Here is a 15,731-nt window from a genome sequence, read left to right on the forward strand (position 1 = left end):
TTACCGTTCCAGAGAGAAAGACATTTACATTCGTTTCCGAAACTAGTATGCCTACTGTACCTACTGTCATATGCTGCCCTGCCAAAAAAGCCGAAGGAGTTCGAAAGCCGATCGAACCCAGGTTCCTTCTTGGAAGATATCTCTTACTATCGAATCTCATATCTCACACTAATTCTCCGCCACCCGACGTTTACGATCAATGTACCTACATCATCATATGCCCGTAATCCACCCCACCAGCTGGTGCTGGTCTCGAAAACACCATCTGCGTTATCGTTCGTAACCCTTCGGCACCATGGAGACGGCTCGGAGAGCCACTCGTCGTCATCGATTTCCGAATGCAGTATGCCAAGCCAAACGTACCTACTTCGTTTTATGCTGCCACGCCACCAGACTGAGAGTCTGAGAGTCAACCCGCTAAGCTGTTGCTGATGAAATGGAGAACCACTCGCCGCTCTTGAGTTCCACGATCAACTTCGATGCCCGTAATGCTGATATCTACCTTAGCCTCTGGCCAAATAGATCCTGCCTATAGCTCCGTTTATTTACGATCAACCATCGAAGCCTGTTGGATGCCTGTTGGAACTCGGATTGATGCCTGTTGCTGTTGTTGTTGCTGCGTTTGCTGATCGAACTTTGGTCTGAAATATGGCATCGCCCACTCCTTGGATGCAATTAATACATGCCGAGATGCCCCGTCGCTGTTGTACACGAAAGCGCCTTCAAATTTTGCCAAGGTACTGTATTTTAGATTGATGGTTGGTCGAAAAGATGACAAAGATTGTATCATTTGTTCATCTTTTTATAGTACATACTCCTATTCACAATATTTTCGTTCCGCAAGTTACCTAACTGAAATTAGTAGCCGAGTCATATGATTATAATGTTTTCGATAGAGTTGATTGTCGTTCCAAACATGTTTCGTTCTAGTGACCTCTTATTAGATTTTGATTTCTCAATATTTCTTCTTCCTAATGGATAATGATCCAAATATTAATACCTCGTCCAACTATGATATACCTACAGCTGTAATTAATAGTGTTTTAGGCGACGATCTGTTAAACATTTGCCATATAAATGTACAAAGCTTATGCGCACGTCAGTTCTCAAAATTCATTGAACTTAAAAATCTATTCATCAAAAGCAAATTGGATGTCATTTTTATGACCGAGACTTGGCTTAGTGAAGCCGTGAGTAATGATGTAATTACCATTGAGGGTTACAATTTGATACGAAACGATCGCAACAGGCGTGGAGGTGGTGTTTGCATTTATTTTAGGAACAACCTCAAGTGTAGGGTTCTCGTGAAATCCAACAATAATGAAGCAAATTCCACTGAATTTATCCTCACAGAATTTTTTGTGAATGATAGCAAACTTTTGTTCGGCCTTTATTACAATCCTCCTGAAAAAGACTGCTCCGATTTACTTTTTGCTCATGCTGAACAGTTCGCGTTAACGTGTAATAATACGTTTTTTATCGGTGACTTCAATATTGATCTTTTAAAACAAACTGGAAGAATTCAGAATTTCAAAGATTTCATGTGTTGCTCAAATATTAGCTGCGTTAACAAAGAGCCTACTTTTTTCCATAATACCGGAAATTCCCTGCTCGATTTGTTTCTAACCGATTCTCCTGATGCTATTCACCGATTCAGCCAAATCTCTTTACCAGGTGTTTCTCACCACGATCTAATCTTTTCATCATTGAATTTCCCTAAAATTGAAGAATCAGATGGTTTTTGGTTTCGAGATTATAAAAAATTTGATGCAAATGCACTCCAAACTATTCTTTCCGAAACAAACTGGACTGGATTTCTGAGTATTGATGATTCAGATATACTTGTTAGCCATTTTAATAGATTTCTGTTGGAAATAAACGAGTCGATTTTCCCCCTTAAATATAAAAAAACTCGTCGCAATGAATGGTTCAATCGCGAAATAAATCATGCTATTATTAATAGAAATCTGGCCTACAACACCTGGAAACACTCGAAGTCTGAAGAAGATAGAAATAAGTTTAAAATATTGCGTAACAGAGTTAACACCCTGATTACAAAAGCGAAAACTGTACAAGATAAAAAACGTATAAATCTTGATTTACCAGCTAGAACTTTCTGGAATAACTTGAAGAAGTTTGGATTGAAAAAATCTCCAGGAAACTCTGATGTATCTAACTTTAGCGCTGATGAAATTAACAATTATTTCACAACAAATTTTACTAGTTCTGAAGTTGAACAATTTAATAATCCTTATAACCCACACGGATTTAAATTTAAATTTTTTGAAAACTATGAAATCATTAACGCTGTTATTTCAATACAATCCAATGCATTGGGAATGGATGAAATCCCAATCAAACTTATTAAAATTGCTTTACCGCACATCTTACCTGCTCTCAAACATATTTTTAATACTATTATAAAAACCTCTAAATTTCCTTTCCAATGGAAAGTATCAAAAGTTATCCCAATTCCAAAAAAAGCCAAATCACATGACTTATCAAACTTGAGACCAATAAGCATTTTAAGTACAATTTCAAAAATTTTCGAAAAAATTGTCAAATGTCAAATAACAGAATATTTGAACCAAAATAGTATTTTATATGAATTTCAATCGGGTTTTCGTTCTTCCCACAGTACTGAAACTGCGTTGATGAAGGTTCATAACGATATTGCCTATGCCTTAGATAAAAAAGGAATTGCTGTACTTCTTATGATAGACTTTGCCAAGGCTTTTGACCGTGTGTCACATACTAAATTCATGAATAAGTTAATAACTAATTACAATTTTTCAAGTTCAGCAGTTAATTTGGTGCGTTCATATCTACTGGGTCGGCAACAAACTGTTTTATTTGATGGTTGCTATTCTGAGTTTGCTCCAATCGAATCAGGAGTTCCTCAGGGATCAATTCTAGGACCTTTGTTCTTTTCGCTATTTATTAACGATCTTCCTGCTGTTCTACAGTACTGTTCGGTGCATCTTTTCGCAGATGATGTCCAAATATATCTCTGTGAAAAACGCACCTCAAACCCAAGTGACTTTTTTAATAAAATAAATCATGATCTTACTCAGCTTGTTGAATGGTCAAACGCCAACCTTTTACCAATCAATCCTTCGAAAACGAAAGCTTTGTTCTTTGGAAGACAACAATCCTTCTTTACTTATCCTCAACTTTTTATGAATGATACTGCTATAAATTTTGTCGACTACGCTGAAAACCTTGGTGTTATTTTCGACCGCGATCTTTCATGGAATCGTCAGGTTAATGCTCAATGCTGCAAGATTTATGGCTCGATTAAAAGACTTAACTTAACAACAAGCCATCTGGATGTTGCTACAAAACTAAGATTGTTTAAGGCCTACGTTTTTCCTTTGTTCATTTATTGCGATTTCATTTACTCGAACGCATCGGAGAGATCTGTTCACAAGTTGCGAGTTGCCTTGAATTCATGTGTGCGATATGTCTTCAACTTATCTCGTTTTTCTCGAGTTTCCCACTTACATAAATATCTCATTGGATGTTCTTTCGATAAATTCTATAAGTACCGATCATGTATGGTAATGCATAGAATTCTCAATACTGGAAAGCCAGACTATCTGAAATCCTTGCTCATTCCGCTTAGAAATTCACGCACTAGAAATATCCTAATTCCATCACATAGTTCTTCATATTATGGTAGATCATATTTCGTTCGGGGTATTGTTAATTGGAACAATCTTCCAACTAATTTAAAACTTCTTAATAAGAAATCAGAATTTAAGAGAGGGCTACTAGAGGAATACATGGAGTAAAACGACATAGATAAAGTTAGAAGCAAATAAGGAACGATTAGTTTTTAAGTAATTACATCAAGAAGACAACCACAGTGTAACAACTTAAAAGATATTGTAATCTTACGTTACATAAATAAAAACATAATAATAAAAAAAAAAAAAAAAAAAAAAAAAAATCAATATATTTTCTGGCTATGCAAAGCAGTTTTTTGAGATATTTTATTCTCATCCTACGGTTTCACAGCTTTCAAATAAGCAGTCAAAAACGCTAAAATAAAAAAAATAATTTTTAATACAAAAATTTTGCATAATATCGTATATCTTTTCTGGGGTAAAAGTTAGGTTTGTGGTTTGTTCACATGAATTGTACTGTAAGAATTGAGGAATATTTTTCATTTAAAGTTATTTTTTTTGGAACTTTCAGTACAGCTCTGGCGATTTTTGAATGAAAAATTTTAATTTCCCATACAAATTTCCATACAAAATTAAAACTCGTTGCGCTAATTCACGACTGGATGGATCGCTTAAAAACATTTTATTGCTATTGCTGGCAGCAAAAACAACCAAAAAATGTTATGGGAGGTGTAAATATTTAAGAATATTGATCTTTAATATTTAAGCAAAAATATTAAAGATCAATTTTCTTATGTGTTTGGACAACGCGCTGCTAATAAGAACATCAGAATTACAGCAAATAGTAAATCGATACATTCGTATAACAAAGATCAACAAACTATTTTTTTTGCAGTATTATTTATACACTTACTTTTTTATAATGTTAACTTGTTTGAATACATTTTTTTTTAATTTGGTACAAAATGATTATCTTTTAGTTGAAACACACAAAAAAAACATGGACCCTGAAGAACCACTGAAAACTCATAAAATGAATAAACCCACAGTACTTGGATGATGGTTATTTTTCAATCATTAATGCTTCAATATAGCCGAGCGTGCCATCAAAGGGAGATATAATTTAAATATTCATACATGAACTTCTTTTTTTAATTTTGGTTCTAGCAACATTCAACGACAAATTTGATTCCCTTCGCTTGATTAAGGCTAAAGTTATACGGCGATGAAAAATTTTCTCCTACGCAGGGGGAGTTATATCAGCTTATCAATGGTTATACCAACAAAATTGTATTAGTGCTTTCTTTTAGCTTATAGGGAGAAGAGTGGTGTATCTAATTAAAAAAGAACCATTTCTTGGGCTCTAATTTTTTTCCATGTAAAGTTTGTGTAGTATCCTCCTTTTTTATATAAAACGAATTATGCGAACTGAATTGTATCCGAAGATTATATACAATATTAGAGAGAGATCGCTCTATCTATTCGAAAGAATAAATGGGTCATTCGATTCTTAGCCACTAGTGGAAGTGGAGGCATATTTTAGGTGTTTTATTTCTTATCAACTTTAAGTTACTGGTGACTTCATTTAGTTATTATTAAAAAATATAAGTTGAATAGCAATCAATTTATTCAATATTTTAGTTTGGTATGGGATTTTCATAACATATGCTCTCACATGTCAAATTTGGTTCCATTTATTCGATAAATTCTTGAGTTGTGCAAAAAATTGTAAATCAGCTCCTTTCCTATCTCCTCAGTGGAAGAAGGGAAATGTACTAAACATCGATAAAAAACGTTTTTCGTTCTCAAATACCTGTTCTCGTAAAGCGACACTTTCCGAAAGCAATATTTAATAAAGCTTCAAATTAGAAGAGAAAGAAATTTCAAATTAGTGGGTATCGTAGGAATATAGTGTTTCAATTTAACTAACATTTAAGTGGGCCTATCGACGGAATTCTACGAGTTAAGGTTCATATTGTATCAGGTCAGAGATGGCAAAAATAGCCTGTGAATATATATTTAATCTAGTAGACTTATACGTTGCCGCAAGTTCAAAAAGCCTAACCTCAACAGGAATTTTAAGTTTACTATAAGACTACCTAGTGGCACTTCTTTAAATTCTGCCTAGCAGAAACCTAAAATACAAGCATCGTATAGTTTTACGAAAAATATGAGAGAGCTTATTTTAACTAGCCGCCTGAGATACATTTCCTGAGATTACTTTTCCTTCAGTAATGTACGCCTCATCTATTTCTCCCATTGAAAGGAGGGAGAGTCCTCAAATACTCATAAAACATATCCAATTCCCAAACACCCCCCATGCAAAATTTGGTTCCATTTGTTTGATTGGTTCTCCAGCTATATAGCTGTATGCATTGTATGGGAAACACCCTCCGCTCTTCATATTTCTTTTCCGGAAGCAGAGTAGTGAGAGGGAGGGGTCTTCTCCGGCCTCTAATACCCACATCTGCCAAATTTAACTCAAATCGGTTCAGTAGTTTCCGAGACTACAGCGAACAGAGAGACAGACAGAATCTCATTTATATATGCATATATAGATAGATTTCCATATGAAAAATTTAATATCGAAATATCTCATCTTCATATAAATTTCTTATTCTCTTTTGATCGGGACCCTAGACTGAGTGTCCTTTTGAAGTTTCTCAAACCCTGGGGTTTGAAAAGCTTTGTTTTGGTCCAAAACTCATCTATGATTTTGTGCAGAATTTTAAGAAACGTTTACATAAGTAAAATTGAACTTTTATGTTTGCATGAAAAAATTGAATATTCAACTTCGTTATTGTTTCTTTTGTGGATCCGAGCCTGCAAACGGTTTTGTGCCAATTTATAAATTTGGTGAAGAAAATTTTCTGCTGAACAACTTTACCGAAAACCGTAACTTCGTATCAAATTAAGGGGGAGTAGGGTCTAACACTTTCAAAAAATCGATTTATTTATTTTTTTTTTCTTATTGTAAAAGATTTCAAGAATGTTGTTTCAAATTTTAGTCAATCGAAACAAAACTGTAGAAATTATAGGCCTATATCTCCTCTTATCTAATACTGCAAGAGAGAGAGAGAGAGAGAGCAGAAACTCTCGAAAGCACATTTTTAAAGTCCGTGGACATCGTCATTTGAAAACTACTTATCCGGTTCTTTTCAAATTTGGAACATATTTTCTACATATAAAATACCAAACCCCAACGATTTTCTTTTTTTTTTATTACTTTTGGGAGATTTTACAGATAAAAAATGGCGGATTTTTTCTTGAAAAATAGTAGTTTTTACTTCAAACAGCCACAAAAATTCAAAAAAACAATTTTTTTTAAAGTTAAAAACATCTATTAGAAATATTTTGCTTTGTTTTTTTTACTTCAGATGATTCTGTGCTGAGATACAGTGTCCACCGCAAATCCTGTTTTCTAAAAGGCATCCTCGAAAGTGCTCCGTCACCGGCTCATTTTTCAATATTTTTCTACGAAAAAATTACTAAATGTTCTTCTAGCAAGGCTTTGTATAATGCAAAACATTTGAATACATTTGTTTGAACGATAGCTCTAAAAAAAATTCGTGAAAACGGTGTTTTTTCTACCCGTTAGACCAGTGATTTTCAAACTTTTTTCACTCACCGCCCCCTTATCACGATTTTTTGGAGATTACCGCCCCCTAGAAGTATTTTAAAGCAAATTTGTGTAGAAATACAACAACAATTGATAGTACAAAGGCTCTTTTACCGCCTACTTGCCGGCTCTCAACGCCCCCCTGGGGGCGGTAGGGACCACTTTGAAAATCACTGCGTTAGACCCTACTCCCCCCTTAAGCAAAAAAAGTTATAATCTATTGGCAAAGAAAAACAATGAATTCAACTGACATCACTGCTGGTGCCTGGCTTACACGGAAAAAATAAAAATGGTTGAATGGGTTGTTTTTTCCACCTCTTTTTCGATGTAAATTTTACCTTTTTTTTCATTCACTTAGCAAAACGGTGAATTGTACCGTTTTTCTTTTCACCTAGAAAATAGGTAAATTTTACATTTCTGGGATTCACTGAGCAGAAAGGTACATTCTACCGGTTTCCCATGAACTACATATCTAAAAAGGTTTTTATTTCCTTCCTTATTTCCTTATTTCCTTAAAAATGACGAAAATGCATATGGGACAGTTTTGCAAATAGCGGCAGTTCAACTCTTAAAAGCTATTCTGGTTAGTCACCAAATTATATGAAACAAGACACAAATTCATTTAAGATATGATTTTTGTTTAAAAAAGACGTTTTCATTACCAATGCGATGAATATTTTTGAATTGTATGTTTCAATAATTTTCTTCTATCCGACGATCCGGCTCGGTGAACTCCGTTTTTTTTTCTTGGATGTTCCGTTTTGTCGGATGAAACAACTTTTGCATCCTCTCGGACATTAAAGCTGCTATTTCCGTGTCATTCCGCGCCACCATCGCCGCTGAATCCTCCTACAACTAGCACATTCCGTCCCTTCTCCGTTGAACTCATCCGGCCAGCTTTGGGATAACACTGGCTGTTCCTTAATGATAAGGAAAACACTTCGTAGCTCAGTAGGATAATCTGTAATATAATTTTATGATGAGAACTAACACAATAAAATCCAGGTCAACTTCACCTCGCTTTTTGGTCTTACCTTTTTTCTAGGTGAATTGTATCTTTTTTATCTGCTCGCTTCAGGTATAGTTTATCTCGTTGTGAAGTGAGTTTCATCTCGGTGAGGTCAAAATTACCTTTTTTAGATTTCACAAACATTCACCTTTTTATCTCGGTAATTTTTACCTTTTTATCATTTTCCGTGTATGAATTGTTTGCAAAGCAGTTTCCGCTTGCAGGGCGAACCTACTTGGCTTGGCTTACTAATATGTAGTGGTTAATGCAACTCTATCTGTATCTACCACTTCATAGAAGTAGGCCCGTGTCGACCAAAAATTTGGTATGTATCTTCACATACCAAATTTTTGGTCGACACGGGCCTACTTCTATGAAATGGTAGATGGAGATAGAGTTGCATCTACCACCTGCTTCTTAATAAATTCTACCCGCTCAATTTCACCATCTTTCATGTCTTCTAACTTTCTATCTGTCAAAATCGTAAGATATCTTTACTTAAATGGACATCACTTTCACCGATAAGGCCGATAAATTAAGTAGCAATTTTTGAAAAATTGTGCATCAAGAACAAAAATTTGAATTACGAACTATCACTGTTTTTGTTTAAATTCTGCTTTAAATTTGAAACCTTTTGAAACGAAAGATTAAGGATCCAAGTATGAACCAAAATTTAATAAATATATTTAAATTGCTCTTTACGTTTCTGAATTCAGCTAAGAATTTTTATAGTAACTAATCAGAAAGTACTCATGTTTCTATGATTAGTAAAATCATCATTGAAAGTGTTAAAATAATTGCAAGAAAATGATGAGAATATCGCATTTTGAGATAACGCATGAGTAAATCACAGTACTTCAAACAAATCGTAGTATTTTTCAGTGTTGATATTGTTTCTTGAATACACGAGTAGCGCGTATTAGCTTCATGAGGCGTTACTTGTACTTTCCCCCTACGCGTACGCATCATGATGCTTGATGAGGATTGATATTTTGCAGGTCGCGGACCACTTTTGGCACGACTTCGAGCGAGCCGGCTGAAATTGATCTGCGATTTCTGAAACTCATATATATTTATCATGTCATGATTGGCGAAAGAAAAATGTATCCACACTTACCGCCGAAAAATAGTGAATTTCAATCCATCGATGACCTTGTTTAGCAGAAGCAGATGCATCCGGATGAATGACGTCCGTGAACGGCTGGAAGTAACTGACCGGTTGGTGACAATGTGATTGATGACTTTTGTTTCAGCAAATGCATGAAAGGAAGAGAAAAAAAAACAGAAACTGCCGATCTGAAGGTGTTTTTTTTTCTTGCTTCGAGGAGCGAAATCGGTAGCAGTACGGTTGCTGCTGATGGCCTCCGAAATCCCTTTGCATCCGTACTGAGTTGTTGCGTTGCACTGTTTATTTTACGAAGTAGATGACACTTCAGAGAGGACACTTCGAATCGGACAGCGAATGTTTTGTTCGAGATCACTTTATAATAATAATTTATGTACTGACAAAAGGGGACAACCCAAACAACGACGACACAATCGAAGAGACAAAGGAAGGATCTTGGAGGTCGATCTTCGGTGTTTTTTTTTTCCTTTTGCTGAGTAGTCGATCGCTAATGTTGATTTTGGGCGTTCGTCCAATTCAGACGAGCGAGAGATGGTGTTATTATTATTAATGTGTTGATGGAGTTTATTTAAATTCATACTTTGGCAAATCAATAAATAACCTTAAGATAAACAGTAGTCGGTTCAACGAGTGAATCGTTTTCGTTTCCGTGGGTGGTAGAAAGTGCTCGAGCAGCAAGAGTTGAGCACGTGCCAGACGATCATGCCAGATGCGTGATATTGGATCAGGTAATGTACTTATACCAAAATTTTTCGTTTACTTTCCAATATAAAAAAAAGCAATTCAAATTAAAATACCACTTCAAAAATATTCACCTTTGAATTATAATAAACATTCTTTTATTTGAGACCTTCAAAAAACTCCGACATCTCTAAAAAATTTCTACATTACAGGGCAGATTTTTTTTCAATTTTTTTGTTCCGAGGGAAATGTAAAAATATCAACAAGTAATTTTTCAAAATCACTGTTATAAGAGTTGATTCTCAATGTTAATAAATATCGAAATAAAAATGGAGCTTTAATTGGTTTTTTAAATTTAACTTTTGGTTATTCGCGACAAGAGCTTTAATTTTACTAAAGAGAGTTCGTTCCTATTATTCATTTGTTCGATTCACCATTCAAAAACTCAAAATTAATGTTTAGCTCTCACTTCCAGGTTTTGTAAATTTGCTACAGCAGCAGTCGGGGAACATTTTTAATCATTACCTCAAAAAAATTTTGTGTAAACTGATATTGGTGAATGTGCAAAAAAAGAAGAATCACACTTTTTATCATCCATTTTACAATTTTGAAAAGAAAACAACTTAAAAATTTTATTCAAACATCTTCAATTTATCAATGTTATAGGTAATAATTTATAACGGTGATAATATCACCATAAATTACGCCTATAAAAAATTCATTCCCTTTGGGTTGACAATTTGGGATTAACTTATGATAAATATAATATACCGAGCGAAACAAAAAAAGCACCATTCTTTTTTTTATTGTCAAAAATTTTATGATTGGCTACAGATAAAATTGTTTTCCACAGTTTTTTTTCATATTGTTCAGAAAATAACTGATTCATAAGATTACTTTTTTCAATGAACCAATAAGTGTTCTGGGGCATATATATGAAAAATTGTGCGAATCAAAATTAACACCACTTATGTATTTCTGCAAAATCAAGATTATTTCTTACATTTACTATTTGAAAGTTAGTAATAATGTTGCAGCAAACTATTTAAATAGAAAACTACAACTCGCCCTATGCTAAAGTTATTTATTCAAAAAGATCTTAGAAACATTAGACACATTCTACCTTGAAGTGAAATCGCTTTTCCGGACTTTTCCGCACTGTTATAATTCTAGAAGTCAACCAATTTACTTGAAAATGAAAAAAATTGTAGTAAACGGTCGCAAATTGAATTTCCTTCAAAATGACTATAATTTGGTAATTTAAAAAATTAAGTTGTTGTTGTTGTGATCGATTACTTTTGTGACGAGAATTCACGCTAGAATTGACAATTTTTGACTTCAGTGCATACAACTTAGATTTCCTGTTCTTTCTGTGGAAAAAGAATATCGGCGTCTTCAAATGATTTGTAGAAAAAATAATTACTCACAATTTGATGTGCCTAGCTTTTTGATTGAACGACGACGAACGAAGTTATGCTTATTTGAAGTTGTGACGTGAATTCACTCAGTTCAAACAGAACAGGGTAATTGACTGAATTCACGTCACGAAATACAAAGTTATATTAAACCATTCTTTAGAGTTTTCAAATTATATATTTTGTTGTTCCGACTTTTACAATCATAAATTTTTAGTATTTTCACCTAAATTTTTCCTTATACTGATTGGCACTTGAATAGCAATATATTGAGAGATCATACGTTAAAATTACCACTGTTTCTCACAGTCTTCACTTAAAGATTTTTTTTCCAATCTTTTTGTATTTTTATTCGAAATATAAAACTTATTAAAAAACTAACTAAATGTTTGATTTATAAAAATCCGTCCATCTGGAGGGTCAAAACAGCTTTCAGAGCATATTTTCCATATAAAATTTTACAAGAATCAAATTTCGTCAAGTAAATTTACTCATGCGCGCTGTTGTTACTCAGCTAGATTACAACCGATTTCTATAAAATTTTGTGTTTTAGAATCGTCTTATCATTTTCAAAAAAGATCTTTTTTTATGTAAGAAAATTTCAAAGTTTTCTCGTAAAATTTAAAAGTTCTCTTTTTTGTGACGTGAATTCACTCATTTGCGACTGTTTTGTTCGCTTTTCGAAACAACCACATTGAATACAACCAATTTATTTTCCTACAAAATGAAGCACTGTTTTTTGGCTTCAAAATGTATTAAAAAAAATTTTAAAAACAAATTCATCCCTATATTTTAGGAAATAATTTTGAAAATGTACTCAAAATAACCCCTTTTTCCAACTTGAGTTATTTAAGTATAACAATGATAACAAATTGTTTAATTTTTTATGAAACTCAATCATTAATTTTTTTAACAAGCATAAATCAAAGTGTAGCTTTTTTGTTTAGCACTGTGTAAAACAAAAAATGAATTGCTTCAGAATAGCAATGTCTTCACTAATCACTAATCACTAATCGTACTTCCATAGCCAGAACTTATGTCTGAGTCCCAAAGAATAATAAAAGTGACTTATCATTCTTCTTGTCTTTGTTCATGTTTTTAATTATTTTAACATAAAAACATTAAAATAATCAAAAACATAAAATGGTTGGGCCTACCATGGAGCAGAGAAAGCAGAGACATCCGGAACACAGGAACAGGAAGAAACGTGGACCACCAGTACCATACGTTTCAAATGGGCAGTTTCGTTGGAAGCATGCTAAGAAAAATGCTCCTTGATGAAGAAACCAAACTTAATGTAAAGAAACTTCGCCAATCGCTAGGACTATTCTTCGGTGGCTGGAAATGATTTATTTTGTACACAGAAGTCACAAAACCTAGAAATAGAAGCATTTTGAAGAGTTGATGTAAAAAAATTAAATTCTAAGCTTTGATCTTTTTTGGATTTCTGTGTATAATCATTTCTGGTCATTGACCAAGGATATAGCGCCTTTACTCGCTTTTGCAAATAAAAAAGAACAACTAAAACATTAGAAAAAATCACAACCTTTCGAGATCTATTAGAAACACGAAAGGTTTTGATGACTTCAAATTAGATACGATACTCTTGTAACTTGCGATAGTTTCTTCAAAAATGTAAAAACAAAACACGGAAATATATCTACAACAAAAAAGACAAAAGAAAGAAAACACACAATTTCTGAAAACACATTCTAAAATTTTAATGACTTTCTCTTGAAAAAAACGGTAGCAGTAAAGCAGAATTCAATGTAATTCTATTCAGAACCGAATTTTTGGATGGAAATTTGCAATAGTGGAAGAAGAAATTACTAAACATATAAAAAACATAAAATAAAAAGATGTTTAATATGACTTAGCTTTGATAACTCCGGCTGATGATAACTATCTGCAAACAACGGAAACTTTTACATCTCCATTTCTTTAATTACCTGCAGCACCGCAATACGTCCGTTTTTAAACTTTCAAAAAAAAAGATCGCAGCAATCACAGAATCTGCCAGCAGCAGTTTTTTTTAGGTAGTAAAAATAAATAATCTACCATTTTGGATATAGAACGCCATATTTGATACCGAGAAATTCACTTTGCATTCATTTACACGCATGGATTCCATAATTTCTTCCAATTTTCAAGCACAATTACTAATCATCATATATCGCCATAATCATCATTACTTTCTTCACACAGAATTCTTATGTCCTGCCAAAGCTACGGCTAACTATTTTTCACTAATTCAAACATTCACTACAGAGCTTGTGGCTAGGCATATCTCTCTCCCTTTTCAAAATATTTAGTAAATTATGCCAAAACGCACTTAATGATTTTCACTCACGTTCCCATTCCCCATTATTCTGAATTTGCATTTAATTTTGCATATTTTTCATAACCATGGAACAAAACGAACGCCGACCTGGGAGCTGCGTTGGGGGAACGCTGAACTTTGAACGGCACCCCGCGAAAAGCTTCCCTGTATGATTTAACCGGGAAATTCCCTCAAAACTAATATTCTCGCACATTCTCAACTTCATTTTTTTCGAAAAATAGTTTGAATCAATTAATTTGGTAAAACTTAATTTGCTGAAATTTTTCTCCACGAAAAAAAAAACGCGTGTTAACCGTTCAGCACACGCCTACTCTCGCTTCAGAATAGCAATGTCTTCGGTGTTTAAAAGATTTGGCTTCTTTTATTTATGTTTATTAGAAAGGAAAAACTTTGATCGCACATGTAAATAAATTGCTTAGAATGGTCACCTTTTCATGAGCAGTTTTTGAAGCATCTTTTAACATCCAGAAAGAAGACAGATTTATTTTACTCTCAAGTTGAATACGTGCTTTACTATAAGATTGAAGTTGAAGAATTGCTTCTGCTGATGGTCCATCTGGTATAAGCTAAGCATTCCGGATTGCCCGGTTTATTCCGGGCTTGCCCGGTTTTTTTTTTCACAGCAAAAAAATGGGAAAACCCGGTTTGGCCCGGTTGCCCGGATTTCGAAGGAAAAATCCTAAATTTAGCCCGGATGTATTCACAATTTTAGCGAAATCCAAACCAAAACATGTGAACCACCAAACCAAAACCAAACAATTTTGTGAACATAATTTATGATTTTTTAAACTTGTTTCACCGAAATAATCTAGCAAACATTTTTTCGAAAAGTAAAATTTTGAATAGATCATCGATGATATGCTTCAATGAAAACTTAAAGTTTCCCTTTTTTAAATTTTAATGAGAAAAACCTGAATTTTGTTATATTTGCCCTACAATATAAAAAAATAAAATCCAATGGCTGAATTTTGGCAGGTTTTTGTGTAAAAGTACCCGGATTTTCCCAACTCGGATACCCTCAAAAAATTTGCAGGAAGCTCAGTATTAGCGTAATATTAAAGTGCTTGAGAGAAAAAAAATTTAATCTGTAATCAAAATCGCGAATGCCATAAAGATGGTAAAACGACTATAATCGAAAAAAAAAAATTAATCTGTAAATCTATCACGGCTGCATATGTCACTAAATTGTTTCAATTAAAAAATAGTAACAGAATTAAAAATCATATATTTCAAAATTTATACATATACTTTTATTCACAAAAGTTGTATTTTCATCATCAAAAATTTAGTTTTACCCATTTTGGGAAATTCACCCCGGTTCCCGACCGCTGTATTCCAGTGTTGCCAGTAGCTTTTTGGGCTATTTATTTATATGTTTTGTATTTTTTTTTTAACTTTCAGAGAGGACTCTAAGTGTTTAAATTTTAAGGAATAATATACTAGAGCTGATATTGACTTCCACGCAGAATCCAAATATGACATCAGTATTTTCATCAGCTTTCTTTAAAGAGATTCAAGCGTTAACTTCTAAAATCAGGCAAAAATACATTTAACCTTCTACCGCATACGAATCCATATGTATCCACAATGTTTTTTTTTCTCTCCTTCATTAGCATAATTCAGTTTTGGTTTGTTTAGATGATTCCGCTGTTAACAATTTAGGAAAAATGCCGTTTTTTTTTATAAACGTCGACTCGGATGGTCGTGTAAGCTATCTTTTGATATGTTTTTAGTTTATTCGTGTTTTAGATATGAGATGTTACATCTTGATTTACATTTTTTGTTTTTCATCATTTTAGATGGAAGGAATTTAAAAAAAAACCACAGAACTTATTTGAATTTGAAAATAAAATTCAATCACGATTTGAAACGTGAATTCTCGATGAGGACCAAAAAATGACATAAAATTGT

Source organism: Uranotaenia lowii, chromosome 3 (genome assembly GCF_029784155.1).
Source record: "Uranotaenia lowii strain MFRU-FL chromosome 3, ASM2978415v1, whole genome shotgun sequence".
Taxonomy (NCBI): Eukaryota; Metazoa; Arthropoda; class Insecta; order Diptera; family Culicidae; genus Uranotaenia; species Uranotaenia lowii.